This window comes from Varroa destructor, unplaced genomic scaffold (assembly GCF_002443255.2).
Source record: "Varroa destructor unplaced genomic scaffold, Vdes_3.0 BEIS01000003.1, whole genome shotgun sequence".
Lineage (NCBI taxonomy): Eukaryota > Metazoa > Arthropoda > Arachnida > Mesostigmata > Varroidae > Varroa > Varroa destructor.
The window spans coordinates 4040384-4066190 of NW_019211456.1; the positions used below are offsets into that span (position 1 = coordinate 4040384).

The 25807-nt window shown below is 39.1% G+C and overlaps 2 long non-coding RNA genes across 4 annotated transcripts in view; one reads left to right on the forward strand and one right to left on the reverse strand.

Moving 5' to 3' along the window:
• Positions 1 to 1997: 1997 nt before the first annotated feature.
• The window catches only part of LOC147756407 (uncharacterized), a 30888-nt gene continuing 7078 nt past the window's right edge, over positions 1998 to 25807 (reverse strand). The window contains exons 4-6 of one of the 2 annotated variants that reach the window (XR_015324373.1): positions 21732 to 21796; positions 20010 to 21170; positions 1998 to 4743 (exon numbers count right to left, since the gene is read on the reverse strand). This is a non-coding gene — a long non-coding RNA (uncharacterized LOC147756407). Of the gene's footprint in view, positions 4744 to 19145; positions 21171 to 21731; positions 21797 to 22349; positions 22533 to 25807 lie in introns of those variants that run through there. The other variant, XR_015324374.1, reaches the window with a different exon arrangement.
• LOC147756408 (uncharacterized) lies at positions 8116 to 18138 on the forward strand. Of its 2 annotated transcripts, XR_015324400.1 has the most exons (5): positions 8116 to 8287; positions 13442 to 13595; positions 14447 to 14637; positions 15662 to 16132; positions 17731 to 18138. It is a non-coding gene; the product is annotated as an uncharacterized LOC147756408 (long non-coding RNA). The 2 variants fall into 2 exon arrangements; XR_015324399.1 differs by having other exon boundaries at positions 14447 to 16132.

Genomic DNA, 25807 nt, shown 5'->3' on the forward strand with positions numbered 1-25807 from the left:
ACCGTTATATGTAATCCGACAGTTGTATTACTGTATCCTGTTGACTACGCTTATGTTATACGCGTACTCTTATTATTATTACTTTGGGTAACCACGCGTAGCCGTAACTTAGCATAGACAAACGTGGAACCGTTTCATGTTGCTGCTAAAGTTATGTTGCCTTGCTATCAACGTATTTACCAGCGGCCTTTTTGAATCTTTTCGTGTACTTATATTTTTCGGCCCGTTTCGACTTGCTAGCAAACTGGCATCGTTCCCAGAAGCCTGGATCCGCTTGCTTTTTAATCCAGAAATAGAGGGACTCAGGTAGCTTTCTATATTGTTCTAAATAAATTGCATCACGTATCTCAACGTCTACTAAAGATTAGATGGTTTTTAGAGGGCACAGTGTAACGGATTTAGGGCCACCTGATGGTAAACGATGTCTTTTTTTATAAATACAGGTATTATGTACGCGGAAATATACGAAAAAGGAGCAACCCCGCACGAGAGCCGACAACGAATTGTTGCATTTTAGCCTTTTACCTAATTATATTCGATATTTGCTTACCTGACAGTTGCCCTGTCCGGCATAATAACCCAAATATTATGAGTGTGGGACTTGATGCTGTAACGTGCAGCGGTCAAAAGAAGCTATAGAGGCGGGAACTGCGACGAAAAATGAAACAGCGGAAATGTATATGATCGTGGGTTCTTTCTCAGAATACATAACAGGCCTCACTGCATATATATTGCACGTATCAACTAGGACCGAGAAAGAACCTTGCCTGTTGGAAGAAGCCTTCTTCGGAGCTAAACGTCCCGTTGGCGGTCGGGCACACGACAACTGCCTTGGGCCAGTATGACACAATGATAACAATAATGTAATGGTGGCAAAGTACACGAGTATTGTGCGCTTCCAACCTTCTCGCTTACCCTTCAGCTCCGCCTTTACCTTCGTCTTACCACTATGAGCAGTAAAAAAATCAATCGAGCTGCTGCATTCGCGTTCGTTCTAATTCCGTCTGCTGCCTTTTGCCGACCAATTTGCTTTACCATTGAACTGAACAGACCCGACTGAACAACAGAGAACGCCACAGATTCGTCGCGTCAAGTATTAAATATTTTTTCGGACCCAGATTAAACATAGAACAAGTAAATTAATTGTAAGCAAATTTTTTTTCTCTAAGTTCACCTGGGTATGTATCGAGGGGCAGCGGCTACGTATGATATTCCAGACAGCACAATTTCTAGCGCAGTGTAAAAAGATCTCACCCCGTAAAAAACCTAACCTGTAAGAACTCTGGTCCACGGTTACAGCTTTTTTATGTCGTTTTCACAGTTTGTGACAATATCGAAAGCCAAAAATCAGCGATCAAAAAATCAGCAAAAATCAAACGAGAATGCAAGAAATTGCTAAATACGATCTTTGTTCTCTAATGGCCAATAGCCTGTCGATAATATACAGGGATGCAAATAGATAAAAACAATAGTAGGGATAAAAAATGCAGAAGAAGTGCTATAGCTTGACAGAGTCTATAGGCCACTAACAGAGAGTATCTCCCAAGACCGAGAGATTTGTTGAGAATATAATTATTAAGATATAAAAATACAAAAAACAAAATCGACCAAAGAAACTGTATATCTAAAGTTTTGTTTAACTCGATTCACTTCGATAAAGCAGGCTAAGAGAACTTGTTTACTTTTTTTTTTTATAAGATTATATAAAAAGAAAAAAAAGCTACAAGGTGAACGAGAGAAATTTAAAATGTCTAACTAATACATAAGATGAATAGGAAATATCGGTATATAGTTCACCAACGTAGGCGAAATTTGATTAAGTTGGATTGATCCAAATTTGATTACTTTAGCCCTAATGATCAACTAGCTTTCAAGTTACCCATGTGAAAAGAAATGTCTTTACTATTAGCAGTCAGTCACAATTAACTACTATGTTGAATGGCAAAAAGGAATATTCTTCTGTTTGCTTCCTCTATAGAATCATTTATTGGGCCTTGCATGCTACAAGAACTATTTTCGTTATTTTTCAAGATGGCAGTCATACGACATCTTCTAGATGTCCAGCTAGTTCAGTTCGATGGAAAAGAGACAGCGGTTTTAGCAAAAACTAGCATGGTCTTTGACTTCTGAAATGTACCAAAGACACACCGAAGAAAGTAAACATGCATCTAAAAAACATTTGATATCGTAAATCTAAACATATAACGAATTTCACTTGGGTTTTGTGAAGCAACCCATAATTGAAATAGCTTACAAACATATTCTATGAAATACTACAAAGCACAGTGTTGGGATCCATCCTGTCTAGTCTCTGTCTGAAATAATTATAAGACCTCTATGTTTGAACGAAGATCAGAGAAGACACATGCCTACTTGGCGCGAAGCTAGGTCTAGAGGAATTGAAAGGTCACTTCGCCAAAAGACTAGCTAACACCAACTACTGACTTCAGCTTGATAATTTTATGCTAATTACAGGACAAATAGAATAGCAGAAATAAGCCTAAAACAAGAAGTAAGATATAAGTTCGGCATTAAATTCAGTGCATGTGCCGCATTGGCCATAGCTATCAACATTTAAGGGGATACAGAGATCAAAGACAAAGACAGCTACCTGAAGTCCGAGATATTTTTTACTCGATAAGATAGGTAGCTCTCACACACTCAGTTAACTATCTTCCGCTTAGTGAAACATGCAGCCACCAACCAACCAACCAATACGTGTATCCTATATTTCAAAATAATTCTACAAGAGGCATACATGCTAAAAATAAGTTTTAAAATACTAATAAGGTAAAGCTATGATTTTCCGTGATCTAAACCAATGAAAATTTATGCAAATCCGTATACTCCACTCCTACATACTCGCACCAAAAACACTTCGATATGCTGCAAACTTTTATGCAATATCTAGGTCGATAGTAAGACTGCCAAGGACTACAGAATACGACAAAGAAAACTTTGCCAATTGACAAAAGCATTACTGCAAGATTAGCCATTGTTCTATCAGGCTCAAAGTACTGAATCATCGAAGTACAGAAATATTCAACATACTTGATAACAAATTATACTAAAAAAAAAAAAAACATTCATTTTGAATATAGTCATTTGAATATATATAGCGCTTATAGTCTATAATTGAAGAAAAATATGTCGTATATAAAAATTGCCGTATATTTCCTTAGGTTCCGAGGTCCTGCTTTCTGCACAACCAAAGATAACTGCCGCAGGGTCTGCAGCTCAGCCTGTTTAGGCACGAGCACGCATCTTTTAGACAGCGAAGACGTGGTTCATTCACATACACGTACATATATTCAAGCGAAATTTCATCATACACCGATTCTAATATCATCGACCGTACTATCGATGCAATGCCTTACCATATAAATGTATGAATTAATAAACATTCTTCCTATTATGTGGCTACAGGTACCCATACTTGGTTGTCTGCCAGATACACGTTAATAATGGTAAGCTCGGACTTTCGATCTATAACTTCCACTGACATGCGTAGGACTCGTTTCATCACAAGAATATGATTAATGTTATTTTACCTATAGAAAAATACATCAATAGCTTTGGATTGGACCATTAAATGCTTGTCGAACTATTGCTATTGTTGTAGTCCTATTGTTTGGTTCGGTGAGACAGACCTTAGCCATTGCGAACGAAAATATATTCCTGTGACTTGCCTCGGGTTTATCCAGCCGAAGAGCTCGTGCACAATGATTTCGTTTTCCTATACGCCTCTATCGAACAACTTACCGAAATTTACGTCGTAACGTAAAAGGGGTTACCAAAATACCGCAATGATTGCCTGAGTTTAAACGCTTTCACTGCTGCCAGGTAGACGTATGCATTAGCCGAGAGTGCTACACGTACCCTCAGCCGTAACCATCGTAACCGCACTTGCTGCTGATCTAGCCAAGGCTTCGTTTGTTGTGTTTGTAGTGTTGCTTCTCTGCGCTACTTTAAGCGGTCGAGGCCGATGTCTTTCTTTTTCTATATGAACAATATTTGAATAAATTATAGATTTTTCTTTGAACAGCGACCGTTTACGCGATTCCAGACGTCTGATAGGCCTGTTCGTTCGACCTCTGCTTATTTTATCTACTACAGGTCGAGCTTCAGAGTGATTTTTATTTTAAAAAATATTACTACTCGGAAACACTTGCGGAAGGCAGTTCGATTTCCTTTTCTACGGTTTCATCCTATGTTTCAGCACTCTGCTTTTCGTTACCAGAATATCGATGGTGAGTTTCCTTTCTCTTATCTCTTCGAAGGCCCTTCGTAGCGGTTTTTTTTGTGTTTCCATAATGTTTTCTTTATTTGTTAGCTGATCAAGGGCACGCCTGTTTAGCATTTAACGCTGTTGCTCTATACTTGCGTATTTTTTGGTGATGCGTCAGAAATAAAGATGTTTCTTTTTGTATATATGCATACATTAAACGATCACTCGAATTTTATCTCATATTGGCTTATCGACAAGGCAAGAGGGCAAAGCAACTTTTCAACAAGACATATAACGTTAGTCGTAAGCGTCCTAGTTAACAACATGTTGTCGAAGTAATCGCAGTGACAGCGCCAGCGGCAGTAACATGTCTTCTTAGTTTCGCAGGTATATTTTGTTTCCTTGCCAGACCTCTTCTCACTCTCATGGGGCGCAATCTCTTTTGGCCTGCCTTCATCGCCTTCACAGCGTAACTCAATTTCGACCATATTCGTCGTTGCCACTGTCGGTCTGACCTGCAAGCAGGAATAGAAAAACGTAGGGCCAGCGTCGAACAAAAATCTATACTGTTGTGCGTCCTGCTCGAAAAAAATGATGATTCATCCGAGAACAAGTATCTTGAAAATATTAATAGAGGTAAAAGGGTAATAAAAGTGTACATATAAGATCGAAAAAGTCACCTGCAAATGCTATGAACGCGCAGCTTTATGTACGCCCATACAACTAATTCATAACGATTGATGATTGAGTCATACGAAAAATTAAGATGGGAAACGCTTGCTGGTTATTTGCGTAACGTCAATCATCTGCGGCCAATACCAGTTGGATGGCCCATCTACGCTTTCGATCGAAGAACGTATTAGCGTAAATGCTAAGTGAAAAATTGACGCAGTCCTCAAGCCTACGTTAAGCACAGAAGACAGTGTCGTCACTACCTAAATATGATGTAAGTTGTTGCGATTGACATATCTGTGAAAATTATCTTCGAAACATAGATTCTCCATTCTGAACGTAGTGACTTGTTACCTTTCTATCCCCGTGCTAATAGAGTAACCACGCGTCTCCCTATTACACGTGACATCTGAATTCGAATCCACGCTTCGCCTTGTGGTGGCAGGTAACCATTTGACACAATGGCCATGGCTTGAATACTGGACGTAAGACCTGAGACAATGATTTAGGTTTATTTTCCTGGTTGCTCTAGCTAACACCCATTCCAGTACAGCCTTATATTGATTAGATCTGCCAAACATCCAGTCGCTTGAAGGTTCAACCATCAGATGGCACCACAAACACTAGCGTACTACAACTAAAGACGCATACTACTGTTTCTCTTTAACCAATAGATACAGCCTATGTTTGATTGTTCCCACAGCATAGTTCTGCAAAAAAAATAAATAAAAATAATGCGTGCGATGCAAGTAGCTCAAATGGAAATAGTAATTGTAAGCTTTACCTTCCTTGCATTAGATTATTTTTGGAGAAGTAATTCATTGTCCGGTTTTAGAATGCAACCTTTGATCTGGGAGGACGGCTTCAAACGTATAGAGCCACTACCAAAATGTCTACCTCGGGAAAGACCCCAATGTCTATGGCAACTTTATTCATTTTTAGCGCATTAAAAGGGAATCGAGCGCCAACTGAACAAAGTTGTATCTAACGTGATCATTTAACCATTTTAAAATATGCAACCATAAGAATACTAGTATTTTTCTAGGCTCAGACGAACAGACGAATATCAGGGCCTTAAAGCCACTGCAGATTCCAACTATACGTGTACGGATATATTTTGGCTCTTAAAATTTTACCTGAATTGGCCTATAATTGCGTAGGCTACAATGAGTAGCCAAACACATACAGTTATTCTCAGTTGCTACAGGTCGTATGTGACGGTCACACTTAAGGGGATGTCAAGGCACTTTCTCTGGTGAAACGTAATGAAAACGTAAAATGATAAGATAAAACAGTTAAATTATAGTTAAAGAATCGTAGGGTTAAAGAGCTCAAGTAGAACAAAATTCAGGCTCAAAAATCAATTAAAAATAAATTTCAGTATTCTCAGTAAGAAGTTTCTGCTTGACCGAAGGGGCTGAGTGATACTGCTAGCTACTAGCTATTTCTCCTGGGCATTCGGCCTAATAAAAATTAGTACATCTGCTTATATTCATGGAATATCGTGCTGCATGTAGTTTAAGAGCAATGAAGTTGATTTCTTGAAGTAGTCAATTGATAATATATCACGATCGACTGCAAAATGATTACTATGTTTAGTCAGATCATGATTTTTATAAATTTGATATGAGATATAGGTATTTAGTCTATGATTTGAATATCTATAGCTATTATCTGTGCTGCTCTGCTATCGGATCTCGGAAGGAGTATTTGACCTAAAGTGCAAGCTCACGCACATGAGCCGCCGATTTTCAAAAGTATTCTCTTTGTAAGCTATATATTGTTTTTCAGCTTTGTATATATATGTTTCAGCTTATATATACAAACGATATAAAAATATCGTCTAGGGAATTTATTTAGGAAAGCTTCTTTGTTATAATATGGATCCTGAACTCGTTCCGTCTGCAATATTAGAGAATCTGGCTGGAGAGAAGTCGGATCAATCGAAAAGTCAGGCGTAAATCATAAATAGTTTTCGTTCGCTGAAATATATTCTAGTCCAAAGTCATTCGCTGTTGTTGCCTTAAGCTATTGGATTTGTCATTTTAGCTTATTGGAGCAGGTGACTATCTAACTGAACAGAGAGGAACGTAGAAAGCAAGTAAATACTTCGTGCATGTTGAAGTTAAAAAGGTAAGGATACATTATAATTAGCACATACACTTATTTTTGTTGGATTACATTCACAAATATGCGTTGGCGACTGTACCAAGCAAGTAAATCTGATTAAACAAAACGATACCTATATCTAAAAAAAAAAAATCTATATACTTTAGTTTTACCTCGCCGATAATATTTTCTATATGGTGTATATGCAGCATACGATGTAAATAACATCACTGACTGAATTCCATATTCAGCTGAAATTTGCCTGTACGTGGTTGTCTTCATTCAGAAGTGGTGATTTGATGCGTGTACCCGACGTTGTCTTCTTCACTACCTCCGTAATGGAAGAAATTCTTCCGAGTTGAAAAGAGTCGAAAGTGAGCGGACTACCCACCCGTTTTTATTTAATCAGTTCAGAAGTGGACTTTTCAGCTTGAACGACAAATCACGCTCCGGACGGTTGCAAGTGAACAGCAACGAATTGTGGATGCCCCTTTAGCAAGATTGGTATAATCGATTCGATAGTTTTTTGCGCGGCGAGGGGTAAGCCAAATGATCTATTGTCAATCATCTGAATGCACAAGGGAGGATCCAAAAGGGAGGAACTCTGTGGAAATAACAAAAAAAAAAAAACATCTGACAATATCTCTTTGCCTGTTGTTTGTACGACAGAAAGCAGAGGAATTTCTATTGAAGATCGTTACTTGAGATAGATAGATGTTCATTTTTTATGGTAACCCCAAGCAGAAGTCATAATCGTTAGATCCCTCTAATTCGATATCACGGAGAATAGTTCATAGGAGATGCACCTTTACGTATGGTGGAACAGGAAGGGAATGTTACTCTACAACTAACTCAGATATGAGGAAAACGCTAGAGGGGCATGCTATGCAAATGAACTCATCTGGTTGCGCCTGAACCCAACAGAAAAATATCTTGAATGTACGGTGTAGAGTCCGGACATTGCATCACGCGATTATCGCTTGCTTTGGCCGATGCGATGTAACTAGGAAGGCAAACACTTCACAACAGAGAGTGAAGTTTACAGACAGATCGAGTAATGGATCGCTTCGAAGGAGAAAGCTTTTTCATTTTGCCGGACGCGTTCTTTAAGCACACATCCTTTGCGACCAGAAAAATGGACAAAAGTCGTAGAAAGATGAGGACTAAAACGTGTTCACTTGTTCGAAAGCTACGATAAATTGAGCTGGCTAAAAATGACAGGTTCAATTTCAATAAAAAATAGTTTCAGTTTTACTTTGTCTATGGTGCGTAACATACGTAAGTACCGACTTGATACTACTCACGAGTGTAAACTTTTTTTTTTTGCCATTCCGTGTAACATGATTGCACGTAGTATAAATCTAATGATTCATGGCAGAAACAGGGCCAAATTCGTCGCCCATTGGTCCCTACTGTATTTGCAATAGTATTGTTTTTTGAAGCATTAACGGCCCAGTTAGGCCTGAACGGCCTGTTGACCTTCAGTGTAAACTTTAGAGTTTGACTGAGTACGGAGGTTTTCTGTATAGGGTTCATCATTCTATATTTATCTACTTTTCGAGCATATCTAACGCGTCATTGGGTTTTGACCTAAATGATCCTCACGTGATCGTTTGATGCTGCTGAAGTAAATTTAGAAAGAGACTCACTTCTCACTTAATGCCGGCGGGGAGATCCTTAGTGAGTATTGATATGTCTATTAAGCCATTATAGGTTGATGATTAAAATAGCAAATAGTTGGCCAAGCTCACCATCAGCGAATGCTGCTGTGCTAGCTATAAGATACAGCCTGCATCTAGATGTTAGTTTAACGAGTAAGGATTCAATTAATTCTACTATACGTATGCACTGTATCTACGGGAGCCCGGACGATCCTTGGCTGGCCCTTCTGGGTCATCCAGCAAAGGTTCCACGACATTAAGTTTAATGGTACTTCGATTTTTCTTTACGTATAATGCAGACATGTGGGGGGGTATCGGCAACTGGCCATGGTTATAGAAGCCCTTGTCAAAGCGAAAGAGTTTGTTATGCTAGCTAGAGGATCTCCCAACTGTCAACTTCACTGACTGTTAAGTGTATAGGTTTTATTGTAGATACTGAGGTTCCATACTATTTCTTCAGTGCTGCTCATAAGCATAGTCAGCATAAGTATAGCATCCAAGTTGACTAACCCGAACGATAGAAGCTATACTCTACTCTAGTCCGGACCTCTTTTTTCTTGAGAGTCATGTCTTTCATTTAACAGTTTGGATCATACAACTAATTATCTAGGAACTTCTTTATTTCTGCTAACCCCTGCGTGAGTTTTTTTTTTTTGTTGAGATAAAAAATACGTGCTTTCGCCAAAAATATATGCAGAAGTTTAATTACCTAATTACTTGAATTGGGAATGTTATTTGAGCGATTTTCGTAAATTCAATTCATATTGCTTACTGGTCAGCTGTACGACTAAATTTTCGCGGGAATGGCAATAAGGTTTTTTATAATTGACGACGTAATCTACACCTCAGATTTCCTACCCGCTTCAAGCTCGGAGTCGCTGTTGAACATAAATGCACAACAGAGGGCGCAATACGTGAAAGCCAATCCTGCAGGACGGTATCTCTATCCAGCGCATTGAATTCTATACGTACACCTAACCCTCCTCTAGAGAATCAAGGTCCTACTTATGTAATTGTTTATGACCAGATCTGAACTACATTTGACGTTAATGTAGTTTTCTTTGGCAAATTTTTTGCTATCTGATCAAATATATTAACTATCCTCTATCAATCAGGCTACTTCGTTATAGTCTACTAGTTTAAATTAGGTGAAATATATAATAGGAATAGGACGTGCCAAGCCAGCATAGAACTTAACATATCTGATTTTCTAATAAATTTAAATAATGTTTGCTTCTTGGGTCTCACTGTTACGTTTTTGCTACGGCTGCGTAAGGCCTCGATCGGTGTAACCTATTTTGGTCTTGGGTTCATACCTATTTTAAATACTTCGACTCTACCGGAAAACTAAACGAGCTATGCTCTTTTCGTTCGTAACAAACATAAATGTATAGGCAGCGTCGGATCATCGACATGATTCGTAATAAGTAATTACAGGGTTACAAAAATATGGCTAGATATATTAATGTTGTTAGACACGAAAAAATATTTTAATTAGGTCTCTGCTAATTATCACCGCGCACTCGCTATGGTACCTTACATCTTAACCTAGATTTACAATACACTCATTACAACTGATGTTGCATCGTATATGCACTGAGGGCTTTTTCCTTTGCTGGTCCTACTGTAAATGGAACCCAAGCAATCGGCCATACACTCTGAACTACCGACAGATTGGTGTTTAGTATTAACCCGAATAAAAGCCAAATGGCTAGAGAACCTATTGTTACGGTTTTTTGCCTAAAAGTCACTGTCAATCTGGATAGCAATCCAATGAGCGGACACTTGAGCGGACACAATTGAAATCCAATTGTTCACTCTCATTTTTTTATATAGTAGTACGTAATAGGGCATTACTGGCAAGCTAAAAGAAATCATTTCTATCCTGTCATTTTAACTAGATGATTCGTGGAGCAAAGACGAGCTGCGTCTTCTTTAAATTTTTACTTCGAAATCTACATCGCAATGCGGAATTTAACGCATTTTCAGATTTTTCCAAAAACGCGGACCTAGTATCTTTTTCATAGCTTGCTGTTGAAACACCTTCCACTGTGAGAGCTATCGTGGCGAAACCTTTTAACCCTAAGGGAATAATTTCCTCCTGATACCTTGCGGAGGAAAAACTTGAAAGATCTATTACTAGCATGAGGGTAGAGCAATTTAGTTCTGCACATATGCCTTATCATGGAAATGTTCTAATTGGTCTAGTAGTATACGCCTGTTTAGGCTTTTTCATCTTTAAATCTCAAAATATATTCGAGTTTCTTTTCGTCCTATTTGATTAGATAGACATGAAAGGTGGAGATAATGAAGATGACGATCTGTTGACAGTTTCATGAGAATTGTATCGTTTAGCTCTTCAGCAAACGAGCTCCAAGCGAAATTTGCCGCAAGGAAAACGTAGCTGACATCGCCAAAAGACTCTTCGGAAGGCCCAAGACACTGGCTGTACACATGCATACGAAAATACGGAGTGTAGCTTGCGGAAAAATATGTAAAAAGGATTATCAGGTAACAAAAATATTCATCAATTTTAGAAATTAGAAATCCAAAATGTGCCAACCGCGACGCAAAACTTTTGAATTTTGTTCTTCCGTGGCATACGATTGACAATCAACGTACGGTCTGGACGCGTAATCGGACTAATGGTTGTGGGATGTTCAAACTGAGATTTGAACCTGCTTCAAACTATCTCATTAAGCCAAGTCATTGCTTCTACCTACTTCGTTAAAAGCGGTCCGACGATTTTTTCGGAGAAAAGCGTGGAGCCAATAGGACACAAGTCGGCAGCGTCAAAAATCTTTCCTTTGCCTAAAAACATTGCCTTTTACCCAGGCAACCCGAAAAGGGCCTTGCGTCGCGCAGGTTTGATTGGTCAGTTTTGGATTGAGGCTTAAGGTAGTGATCGCTGTTAGTAGTTCTGCATTCGCTGTATAATCCACAAGCTTTCTACTAAGTGGCATTTCTATGTCTTTTATGCCAAAAACTTCATCAAACAATAATAATAAGAAGCAGAAGTGAAGGAGATCTAAAAAAGCCACTCAGGCAAATTTTTATCATGGTTGTGATTGCTTCCGACCGGTCCACTGTGTCACCAATCTGTCGTTCTCGGATTTTTCAAAGAGGATAGGTATTGATGAAATATCGATGTTACGCGGGCTCTCGCGCCCACAGACATTGACAAAAGATTGATATAAGGTCCTGATAATTCGTTTGACCTAGACCTAGACAGCGAAATCATCTAATGCTTGGGCAGATGTGCAAATTGATGCCCGTAACTGGCTACGTCGCGTAGGCAAGGTGCCACATAGCAGCGTTTACTCGTAATCATTCCCGTGCAAAAATAAAACGAAATACTTCTTTAATATTTGCCTTTCATTCGTGCTTTTAAAGCTTTCCGAAAAGTCGAACTAGTATATTCGACTTATAACAAAATATACAGTATATTTTTTACGTAACAACGCCTTAGCTTCTAGTCTGAAAAACAGACTATCATCATACATCTATTTTTTAGCTTTAGTTTGTTAAGAATATTTTTTTCATTTTCTTTCCTTCCTTGGACAAATAAGAACATCATCATACAGCTGCTAATCTATATACGATAAAAACACGCTATGAAAGAAGAACCTTTGTTTGATAAAAACGTGTAAATCTATGGGCACCTAATGCTACTATGTAGGCGTCTCCATGTATCCTCGAGTCATTGTATAAGATGTTAGACACATTTGCTAGTATCCAAAGGATCGAACTTACATATTTTACGCGCTGCAATACCTTAATAATATAAAGCAAGGAACCATGACAGGTTGACGGCAAACTGCTGAGGACAGTTTATTAACGAAAAACGAATGCAACTTACCTTAGATTTATCTCTGTACTCTAGCTCAAACGTGTATATCCTACTTAATTCTCTCAAGTTTGTTCATGCAGTGAATTCCTCCAATGCTGTAAGGAAGTCCATTAGACTTATACGACACAAGCACTTCGAAGAAGGTTGCTAAGTTTAAAAAACAACATCGATTTTAGTTAACTTATCTTAATGTCATTATTCTTGCTTCTCCTAAGCGTTGTTTTTTGCTTTCCTGCAACCAGTAGTAAGTAGCAAGCATCTAATGGAAGTTTGCTTGATGATTTAGGGTGATTTTAAAGCAGATTTACCTGCATCTCATTACTATATTGCTAGGGATATTTCGTAGATGCACACATACGCAATATTCGATCTGTCTCTTGTTTTATGTTCTGGGTCGTGAAAGCGACCTTCGTACAGAAACAAGTTATTTTCCGTACGTTGAGATGGTTAAAAAAAAAAATGTAATAAGCATATTCTATCAAGAGTAATTCGCAGCCATCCTCGAATCGAAAAAAGATCCACGAATGGAAAAAACTTACGTGGAGTGTGCTTCTTAGGTCGAAAGTGTCAAAAAGTTACCACGTGACCTTTTGACCAATGCATTGAAGAAAGCCGTATTTTTGCCATGAAAAGCACACTTGTGCTGTGTTTTTTTGAAAGATGAATAAGATCTGTTGCGAATGTTCTCACCACCCACATTTAAAAATACGGTTCAAAATACATGAGATCGAAGCAGTCTTGTATATTACAGAAAAGTCGTTTTCCTTACTGAACCGTTACCGAACGAAAACAACAACAAACAAAAACAGGCTATATATATATAGTCTGTTTCATTATTTTTCTATAGTTCACACGTTTTTTATTCTAGATCTGATAGGTCATATTAGTAGAAATCATGAAATGTCTCGTGTACACGATCAGGTTCGTCTCGTCGTCGTCACCGTGTGTTGTACTTTAGGTTGTGGAACCTCTTTTCGAAATTAAAAAACAATCGAGGATACTGGTGAGCATCGAAGGCTTCGCACACCGTTATAGAAATTGGGGATCTGAGTGCCACGCGACTCGGAACTGAAAGGTAATGATTCTATCGATTCTGATTAGGGAAGGACCGAAACGCCGCCCATTTAGGCAATTGGCCATGGCGAAATTTAATTTGAACTTCTAAAATTGATTTTCGATTCTCTATTTCCTTAAAAGACTATTTTCTTATACAAATATCGCTGTTGTTGCCGGTGACGCAATAGTACAAAGATCTATGAAACGCTCGCTTGAAACTATCTATTACAGATAATATTGGTCCTTCGGTTTATGTCATACCCACCCCTTATGCTATTACAGATCTTCAAGGTAGGCTACAAAAAGACACGAGAATTGCAAAACATATGCACAGTTATTTCTTTGGTACACATATATATAACCTGCTTTGGCGTAGGTCATCTATGAAATGTGACCTAACAAAGGTCACTTGTGCCATGCAACCGATAATCATGGTTGCTAAAAATGAAAAAAGAACATGATGTCTGAGCCGTTGCAGTCAGATGAATGTGCAAACAGCGGACCGAATCATACGGATTAAGTAAAAAACAAAAAAAAAAAAAAAAACAAAAAAAAGAGAGAGTAACTAAAACTTCTTCAATTCTAGTAATGAACAAAACTACAGAAATATGCCGTAGGATGCTAGCTATCATCTGTAAGTAGACTGCTCTACGTCAGGACCTATCCAACGGCCTGCTTAGCCTAGTTACTGATGCCGCATAGGTGCCGTACAAGAACGGTACATAGAACAAACCAAATAATAGTTACATGGGCCTTCTGATCCGTCAGTATAGACAGGGACTCCCGTAGAATATTGTAGTAAGTGGCCGGAACAGGCAGGACTAACTGATAGATCTTTATTCACCTAAACAATGATTTCTTTTTAAGCAGCAGCAGCAAATCGATGGACCTTCATCAGCGCCTGTTTTTTTCCGCTTCAACTCCGGTGTACTTGCACTAACACTTCGAGAGCTACCCACTAAGATGATGATTATTACTTTCTAAGGGATCTCATCGCTAAATTTCAAGCGTAGAAAGTTCCAAAATGAAACCAGAAGGAGAGATAAGATGACTCTATAAAGGTATCCACCTCGTGAATTACTTCATTCAGTATAAACTTATTATTGTGCAGAGCTTATAATTTATAACAGGTGTCAGAAGTATGACAAAGCTGACACATTCGATGTGAAATGAAGCTTCAGCAGTTTCAGAAAATCTATCCGTACATATCTTTGATAGGCATCCATATTTATTTATTTACACAGTCACGACGTACGTCAGTCATATAATCGCAAACTGCACAGTATGCACAACACACACACACACGATATTTTTGCGCTCTGACGCTTCGTCCTTTGCAAGGCCGTAATACAACTGCGACCGAAACGACCTACGCCCTAATTGACGACGCGAAAAGAAACTATTTTTCGAAGATCATTCTAATGATGCAATAGAATGAATGTGTTAAATGAGAATTTAAAAATAGGCACGTTTGTATCGTGCTGGAAGCCATCGGCGTGATATAAAGCCAATCCATTTTCAAAGTAGGTTAGTTAGCTCTAGTTTTCTAATCAGTTCGCTGTGGACGTCTACTCTAATAAATACCCCGGCCGCGCTTTTTATGTAGCGATTGCAAACGACAAGTTGTTTGGCCCTTGGATATTTTTAGTGACCACCTTTCATTTAATCGATGGCAAAAAACGTGTGCTCCGTTCAGGCAAGAAAATTGGAAATAATAGTATGCGAGCAACCACGGACAGGCAATTTATTATTGGCCTTAGTTCCTTAATCGGCACTAGGCTTGCATATCTTGAACAAGATTTAAGATACACATTTCTCTAGAAGACGCTGAGTATTAAAATAGGGCTGTTAGATTGCAGTTCTCGTCATCAGATCTTCCCGGCTTTTATCGCGCACTCACAAATAGATATGGCAAGTGTTATAATACTTTCTTCTTTATCTATTCACGCGAACATCTCGTACCTAATCATAATACGTTAGCTCTGCTATCGTTAACGCACTGAAGTGGCACCAACCAATTTAAATGCATTAGGGTATTTCTTAATATCGATGTCTATAATTTACGAAAACCAGATATCCATTCAGCTGTCTTTTGCAGATAGATGACTACTTGTGCGATTTCTCGGAACACGGTGACACGGAGCAGGCTGTCGAGCCTGCCCTACCTGCCACCACGATGGGCATCCGACTGCGCTGCTATTGATGGCCCATTTTACCAACCATTTGCCTGCATCCCGACCCTTCCCGCAATAGCATGTAGCAAGACCCGATAGCACGAACGCGTTTGCAAAAAGCGCTTATTGTTGGGTTTGAGACTCATCTCCGTTTGCTTCGGTTTTTTTTTTCCTCTCTCTCTAGCCAAAACCAGTGTGTACCAGCTCCAAACACGGTAAAAGATAGGCCCAAGTTAGATCTGCATCTCACAATGGATCCCCCAGTTGATCCCTCTTATACTGCAGGTGTTCTGTTGAAGCCGATGGGTGCTTGCAATGGCCAAGCTGTTGATATGCGCGCAAAGCAAGCCAATGAATAACACTGTCGCGTAACATAGATGAGGTGAGCATTTGGCAGCTCTGAGCGGCTCCATCTATCATGTGTTACTATGGGCAGCACAGAGTAGCCAGCGCACTTGGAAGAACGAATGAACGCATTACCTACGAAGCTACAAAATATTCAGATGTTGTAGCTTGAGTGTGTCGGATCAACGGAAAAAAATTATCGCAGACTTACCGAATACGTCTGTGATAATTTTTTTTTTAAATAAAACCCTGCCACATAAAGGTTCTACACATATGAAGAGATCGCGTGTGCATATTTTGCATGTGAAATATTCTTACTAGTAAAGATAACATCGTGTACAGTTCTACCGTGTTTTATATTAAAAAGAGCTCGTGGCGAAGATTGTGGCTCAAAAAATCTTGTTAATGTCGCTTGACGTTAATGTCGGACAAAACTTGATAGGCTTTTAATATATGCGCTCTATAAGTTGCAAAATATTTTGTTACGATTTGCTTTAGGGAAGTGCACCTGTTTATAGGACCTTCATTTGATTATGACTGCTATGCTATATATGCCGGCTAGCTATATTCAAACTTATACTTTAAACCAGAGCCTGGCAGAGGGCACTTACAAATCCAAAGTATCGTGCAAATACATTATGACCTTAAAAAGACGCCGTTGTGAAAGATCTGATAATGCTATGTATTGTATAAACACCTTTCATATACCTATTACATAAATCGATGTCGGGAGTACTGGCCTGTTTCTTCCTGCGCAAAGCGTATATCAGTCGACCAATGAGCCCTATATCGATATGGATATACCCTAAACAGATTTGTCTAAAGCAGTTCTCCAGAATAGGCCCTCTATAGTACTAGAAATTGAAATAGCTAGTACTAGAGGTATGAACTAAATTAAAAAAAAAATTAGCCTTTTGAAGCAGATTGCATTCTTGCTATGGTTCCGCTTGGGTCTCTATGCATTTGTCTCAACAGGGATAGCTTGCCCTTGCAACGTTCTGCGGTAAAATGATTGAGGTGCTTATTCTTTATATTGTATAGCTTGCAACAAACAACTAGCTTCTGTTCCTTTCCTTCGTAGACATCAAACTCCATAACACCCATACACTATCCATATAGTTGATCTAAAACAAGCATATTTTTGTTATACATAGTAAACAAACAGAGCGCGCAGTGTTATGTCTTCTTAATCAATTGCAAAAGTTCTCCGATTATAATGCAATAACATCTTTAATGTCCTACTATATCTTCGAGGCGAACGAAAAATGTATGTTTTGATCACTTGAGATGTCTATTAAGCTGCGTAGGATATTTTTTTAAATATAGACTACCTCCTCTAAGCATGTGTGTGTACCTCCTCTAAGCAATAATGTTACTATATAAAATTTTCTTTCTCATAACCGTAAACGAAGCGTCTACATATGTCCTAACTTCGCCAATACGACCTATTGCGTTGTCGAGTCTCTTACAGTATAGCAGGCAGTGTTATAATACCATTGCTCGTAATATTTGCTTTCCCTCTAATAAAATAATATTGGTCGGCACAAGCGTCCAGTTTGGCTTAGAAGAAGAATGCTTATAGTCAAAAGGTACATATAGTATAACGTAAAGGGACCTTCTATATAAACTTTTCAGATATGACCAAATTGTCGATGCAATCCCCGACTTGTTCCAGTTTCAAGATCTGACGAGGAGCTGATTGAAAACTGACTGCACTGGACATACAAAAGGCGGAATAAAAAAATATTACATCATGGGAATGCGTACGAGAGTATACTACAGTAATCCGAAGCGCGATGCAAAGTTCCAGCCAAAAAAATAAAACAGGTTATAGCCAAGGTATTATGCCTGCGCATTGTGACCTATTCAAGTGCCTGCTGTAAAGTTAGGCCACTAAAAATGCCGTGTACTTTTTCCAAATTGATCGACTTTCTCTCTTTCAAATAGGGTCTCCTCGATCGCACAGCTTAGTGACATGAGATGGTACTACTGCAAAGATTCATGAATAAACTCAGTCTTCACGGACATTATAGTATTAGGCAAATAGCGAAACATTGGCTTGCGGATTTTTTCAGAAGTGATGTCCTGGCAAACAATGTTTTATAAAAAAATACAGCAAGAATTTATTCCTTCGAATCTTAAAATCAGGAAGTTATGGTCGACATCGTTTGTCGTCCTAGAAAACTTACAATTGGCGTTGATGAGCTGTCGCTCGAATGTATAAACGAATGAAAACCATATTACTAGCTAGTAAATGTAAAGTGACAATATTTATAGCGTTTACAATAAGCCAAAAACTATTTTTTTTTCACTATAATTATCAACGAAACAAGCAATTAACACATATTATCGCAATACTGATAATAACAATAATATATCAATATTATCCGAGTATCTGATATGTCTTTCTAGCGAAAGCCTTTGCTTGTTAAAGAACGTACACGATCCCTATATAAATCGCAATTTCGGCTAGTCGAGGCACCCACAAAAACGGAAACCATCTTGACTAAAGACGCTCGTTAAATATAGAAATTAATTCTAACCTTACAGGACTAGTTTGATTAAACCGAATAAAGTAACTTGTTTAAGTTAATCAATCTCCGTCGGTGAGCGAAGATCAAAGCTGAGCAAGGAAGGCTCTTACTCAGTCTTGTGGGAAACTTATTTATGACAGGTACATGTTTAACCTCAATGACCAATTAGTGTGGAACTGCTTAAATAATAAAATTTTGAGTGTATGTGGTTATGGCTGAATAAGCCTAGAGAGCTTTCGAGGGTCAAATGGATGAAAGCTGATCGGGTGCATTTTGCTGAAGGCCAAAATGGAAGCAACGAGAGTTCAGTATGGCAAATAGACTAGTTAATCAATTTCTCACGATAATACTTAATATTAGTAGAGATATAAGTATATATCTATATATATAATAAGTAGAGAAAAGTGGTCAATATTGATTTGAAAGTATCATCAAGTATTCTATTGTTGGCATTTAGAAATGTTGGAACAGTCCGTTTAGTAACGTATCTCTTTCTCAGTGGATGACTACATTCGATACGTTCATATACGTTTATTAGGAAAAGTGTAGTTTAACAAACTTAAATGTAATTAATCAGCCTTTTGTAATATTTAACAGCTGTTTCGAAGGTAACAAATTTCGAGGCTAACAAAAGGCAGGCAAATGATTTAGGCAGGTGCAATGGGAAGTTTGAGAGCAAGAGAAAGCGTCTTTATGCCGATTTAGAAACTGTGCTTTTTGGAGCGTGGTCACTTTATCCTACAGACGACCCGCTTCGCGGGATACAAACAAATCTCAAGTTGCCTTCTGCTTGTGTAGCACCAGGGCATTGTAGTTGCTAATAAGTAGAACGAGTAAGGTTTATCTGTTAGAAAAGTCTACAGTGATATCGAACAACCTCCATATTGTTAGCCTAGAATGGGGCCGCAGATTAGGCTGTATAAAGACATGAATATCAGAAAAACTAGCCCCTGTTGTGGCTGTTTTCTGGAACGTCTTTTAGTTAGCATTTATCTCTAGTGACGGCTCAGCTATTCATTTGTTTAGATTCTGTTTGATATACGTGATGAAGAGTTGTGAAGATATTCTGCTAGCATTAAGGTAGATCAAACACATACATTGCATAATGGATGTTGGGACACAGGAACAGGAATAAATGGATGCGAAACGGCTTAAGGTTTCGGGGCTTTTGTCATTAGACAATCTTAAGAGTACTAAATAATAATTTATTAAATATTCCATATGCTTGCATCGGAGTTTGACCTAGTTTGAGATGAAAAGAAATTTTGCTTTGGTAGATACAACGAATAATAATATATTGGTTAAGCATAGTCGTCTGCTGTCGCGGAGGTAACGGTTGAACTTTGAATTAACAATGCTGGATCGTTGGTTTGTACTTACTTAGTATTGAATTTCAAATTTCGCGGGCTTCAGCTATTCTAGCTTCCATGGCGCACAAATGTTTCGAATTTAACGTTCGGCACCACCGTTGGGCATACCCTTAGATACATAAGGGAAATCAATGAACCTATGCGCTTATAGAAAACGAAACATTTCCAAGGTCATAATTTTCAGAAAACCTTCAAGAAATTAGGTCGACAATAGATACTGGGAGAAAAATGATCGTCGCTGATTGCATACAGATGGATAAAATAACATCTATCACTGCTATTTTAAAACGTTTGATGACTCCTTAGATATGCGAGGCAGTCTTAACTAAATAATGTATAATGTAGGGAATAGCGGCTGAAAAGTATCGACGAAATATTAGGGTAGGGAATGAATATTTCTCTTTCTTTTTTTCAAAGGCGAATACACAAAGGCACAAACAAGGCATGGCATTCTATTTCTGAAATTGTTTCTGTAACGCTGGATGAGGGCTGTATGTATAGAACTAGCATGGCATTTTTCTGGTGTCTCGTGATAACTATTTTTAATATCTATAGCCGCATGCTAAACATCGCACCATTTTAGCATATGAACATTCACAGATCGTGTTATGCACGGTAGGTCGAATGTCTTAATTGTCAGCCATATACATGTATATAACAAGGAATACATTCAAAGTTTTAGTTTGCACGTATAAATTAATGGACCTTGCTATAGGACTCTACGCAGGGAGCCATGTTTATGTGGGATATGTGTTCACAATCCATTCCAATCAGGCACACAGCGACTGCGGTCGCCGCTGCATTAGTCTCACGATTCTACGTGCCGGAAAGTACTTAACAAGTTCAAACTAGTACAATTTGTGCATGGTGGCGATTAATCAGTTGTTCCGGGTTTAGCGTACGACTCCAGCATTTCTCTAATATGTACATGATCTGCCCCGGGTGACGTTATTATCGATTCACTGTTCACTCTTCATCAGCCGTAAACGTCTTCACCAAAGGAGAATTGTTTACGTCTATTTTAGAAGACGTTCAGCTGTGCACGTACGGTTTATTAGTTGGCGCGCGATCGACTCATGAGAAGCTTAGATCTCTACTCAGCTGACGTAATTGTCCTTGAACGATTGATGTCGCTGATCCCCCTACCTCCTGCAATCCGACGAACACTCACCTATGAATTCAAATGGAATCAATTGAGGATTTTAATGTCTTCCTGAATCGACCGCGATACCAGGAGAAGGAAGCTCATTCTGCGAACGTAAACAACAACTGCTCCTCTTGACTCAGCCAGTTTTGTTTGCGAAACGAAAACGTAAGAGAACTTAGGGGACAGTCCAATAGTAGTACAGACTGCAAAATTACTCGATTACTATTTGGAGAAAGAGGAAATATACCAGCAAAGTTTCGACATCTTGATTTACTGCGGTACAGAGTAATACAATCGGCACGTGCTTAGTTCACAGAAAACAGTTAAATTTTAACCGGCAATACTTTTATAGAGGAAAGCTTAACCATCGCAGAACGGGAGAGGTATCAGAAGCGAAACTGACATGTAGGATGAATGTAGGCTTTTTTGGCCGACTATCAAACGCACCTTTTCAATATCAGATCATATTCAAATGATGTTTCTATTTCAAAATTTCTATGAGCAAATAGTGAAAGCACACAGAATACGCAGTCAGACAGGCAGGCAGGCAGGCAGGCACCACATATACAATGTACAAATGCTTACATCAATGTTTTTAGCGAGAGATCAGTCAGAGTCGCATTCATCGGACATTCTTATTGGATATCCACCTGCAATTAGAAAAATGCGCCACATAGATAACATGAAACGGTCGGTTTGAACAATTTGCAGAGTTGGTTATGTAGTGAAAAAATTACAATCAACTTGAATATCAACTACTATCGGTCAGAGTAGAAGTGCAACAGGAAGGACTGCGTCCGCCTAATTTATTTGATTACTTCCCTAGGCTACCGCCTTCGCGCCAGAATCGTGCGCTGCCTCGACAAACACGAGGGTAAGCTGAATCAGCTGCATACGTGATCTCACTATAGGCATCAAAGACAAAGACTTCACAACACTTAGATGGATAAAACAAATGCCGCAACTATACATGCAACAGCTATCTCACTAACCAAGTTACCAGAACTTCTATGCTCAATGGCTAATCAGCTAATGAAAGAACATAGTTACTGCCCCTTAACCCCAATGACGATTGCCTACTTAGCAAGATCAATAGAACAGGCAAAAATTATTCAACAATAACAAGTCCTATCCTCTTCAGATATTATAGAATATTATTATTATTACGCCATATATGAGCTAGCTGAGAGATGTTGAACTGACGGTCGTAAGGAGACGCGTCTAGCATGACTATGGAAGCGTTGTTTATATCCATTGAATTCGACAGATGTACGAAAGAAACATATCTCGTTCGCGTTATTGAAAAACTGCCGTAGACCAAGTCCAGATAATCTAACGCGTAATCAGCACAACAGACCGAACAAAAATTCGGACGCACCAACTGCTTCAGCAGTCATCTGAAGCAGTGATGCGCGCGGCCGGCGGGAGTAGCTCATTGCTGAAATCGGTGAGTGAGCCTCCCAGGAAAGGGCACTTCTCAGCAATATGGAAGAGGACAAGCCTGATTCCAGCTCCAAGGCCCAGAAAAGCTAGACACAATGGGAAACATTCGAACACATTTTGCTGTATATGTTTAACAGGATAACAAACAAAAAGGGTTTACTACCAAACGCATAATACGGTTTTTTAGGAAAGGAAATTACCCCAGAAAGCACTCAAAAAGGTTCTGGCACGGGCGAGGAGGAAAAGGTGTAAGGGTTATGCGCTTCAAAATGTCTTTAATATCAGAATAATCAGGGATCATTATAAATGCACTAAGAAGAAAGGATATATCACATAACCTTTGCCGGATGATCCTATCTTATCTGAATGATCGGAAAGCGATCGCGCGGGGGGAGCGGGGATGAATACATGGATATTTATAATCTAGTTTATGGCGAGGTACTTCGACTGAAACACTGATTAATGAGCCGAAATGCTAGCCCAAGCCAGCCTTGAAGAGAGTACCATAATGGATCGATCACAACCACTAACGGTTGGCATTCGAAAAGACGGGGCTTTGTATTTAACAGGTCGGAAGTGGATAAGAGGAATTAGCCTTGCGGTAGCTGGCCACCCGATAAAAATCAGGAAAGAGGCGAGAGATTTCGACACCGAACTGTTCGAACATGGAAAACGTTTCGTAAAGGCCCAGCGAGCCTGAGAATTGGCGGAGCGTTGGGGGCAACCATAGATTCCAGGCTCGGTTACGGATTCAGTGACGCTGTAATTATCACCCATATAGGAAACATGGCCTTGCAACCATCATAGAATAGGAACTCACTAAGATGGGCCCGAAGAAAGCTGGCGTTCAGGGTAAGCCGGGCCTACTAAACGGTCTCGACTTCAACGTTTCTATTTCTAACCAAAGTAGTGCTGTGGTTCCTTCTAGGGAGACGGTATGGTATGGAAAAGGGATGATATGGATATGACCATGACTGGAAGGGCCAGGAATTGATGTCTGGCGCGAGGTTCGGAGAACAGTGAGAATTGGAATAAAAGACGAAAAGTTGGATACCAGACGTATGGATGTGGCTGGGAGCGGAAAGAGCGCTGACGTACGATGTAACACAGGTATTGCTAATGGACAATTCCAATCCTACATGGTGAATAAAGGAAGAGCCCAAATAGATTTATGCGCTCCCTGCAGCGCTGGGGAAAAGTACTCATACTCTTACGTTGCACAGCTCTAAATGAAGCGACAATTGAGCCCAGCCAATAAGGACCAGAGAAAAATAATCAGGAAAATGGTGGAGTATATGGCAACGAACCTTGCTGCATGGGGAAAGGTCACAAGATTGTGGAACGCAGTGGTGGGGTCAGAGGAATGTATGAGAATGGATACGAGATGGGCATTAGGAATAAATGGGAATAGGGAAAGATAGAAAGACCATTTAGAACTTTGGTCGAACCAAATGTTTTAGAAACAGGCCCTAAGCACCCCACTGGGCTGCACTAATAGTTCAATAGTTTCTTATTGGCATGTTTTACTGAAGATCGGGGTTTACTTGGTCGACATTGTTTTTATTCACGATCATATTCATATACAAGGTTGGGCCCCTTTGCGGCGTGTTTATGACGCTCATGCATTCATCCGCTACTCTTAGTGTCAGACGAAAACCGGTTCATTGTAAAGATGCAGGCCTACAGCAAATATGCAGCCTAGGTGGCCTAAGGGTTGTTCAATTTTTGAATATGAGAGAACTGGACACGGTATTATTGCATCGCTGAACTTTTGCTGTCCTACTTCAGTTTCAAATAACTAATTGATTTGTCTTCTTTCTTTATTGTATTAATTCCAAACTGTTGCGTTCAATGAGCTAATTTCTCGTAGGCCACTTCGTCCTTTGCAAACAAATGCTTAATTTTCCAACAGCAATATGCTTGTATCTATCGGTTCATAGAAAAGCGTGTGGGACACAATAGATTCACCTTTGGATACTTGAAAGCGTTGGTACAACGGTGACCTTCTAATCTGAGTAGAAGGAACTTAGCGAGTATGGCGTTAAATGTTCGTTCACCAACTCGATCGCTGACAAGATAGCTTACTAGTTAAACCATATAATAAAAAAGAGCATATCCCCGGGAGAGCATTCAATTTCACAACAGGCTTCGTGAACGTGATTAACGGGGGGGTGCGCACCTTCGTAGATAAATAAAATGTATTGTCGCATCGTCGCACTGTGTTCGACAGAAAAATATTTCCATATATTTTACTGAAGACTTACTTAACAACCTACTATACTAACTCAACTTCCAAGTACTCGCCTTTAAAGGCGTTAACTATTTATAAGGATCTCATGGTGGTTCGGATCTTGTTCCTTCTATCAAATATAGCTGGTTAATTGGCGGGGAATAGCACAGGTTAGTAAACGTATAATCGATGGATAATACTGAAAAAAACAACTCTTGAGGATCACTATTGTTGCTTTTTTTTTTTTTTTTTTTAATTATTAATCATGAGGCTTAATTGCTTAATTTTCAGATGGAACATGTCTCACGATAGAAAAGAAACTGTGTAGTTAAATAAATATTCATATTCACCTAATACGGAGAGAGTATGCTATTGATTCAGGCATATCGAGCTTGAGGTAGACACGAACGAATTTATCAGGAACGCCGCATGTGGACCACAGTTACAATAACAAGCTTTTCTTTTCATTTTGTTTTTCGAACGTGGACACGACCATGGTCGTATCCATGCAAGCTACAGCCTTATCCGAATACCGAAAAATTCGAGCTAAGCAACATAGGGAGTGACCTAGACACGTAGCGGAAAACCGAAAGCCCCAAATATAGTCGCCTGTTGAAATGCTTGAAAACAAACGTTATGTATGCAAGAACCACTGCCTAGAAATTTTTCTAAGAACAATCTGAACTATACAGTGAAGCTGTTCGTACTGTCATATTACAGCGACTCTGATGTATCAACGTGCATGCGTACATGATCCGAATTAATAGACGACGTGCCATCTTGACGTAGCGGAAGAGGTCAACGCAGAAACTATCAAAGCATTACGAGTTAGTTTCTATAGTTCCCAACATAACACACCGTAATCGCATCAACAGATTAGAAAAACAGTAATTCAGTGTTTTGTCTATAGTAAAATTTTCCGTATGAGAGAATCCCGTGTAACAAATAGAGCTAGTAACCTAGTAGGGAACATGTTAGCAGCCGATAA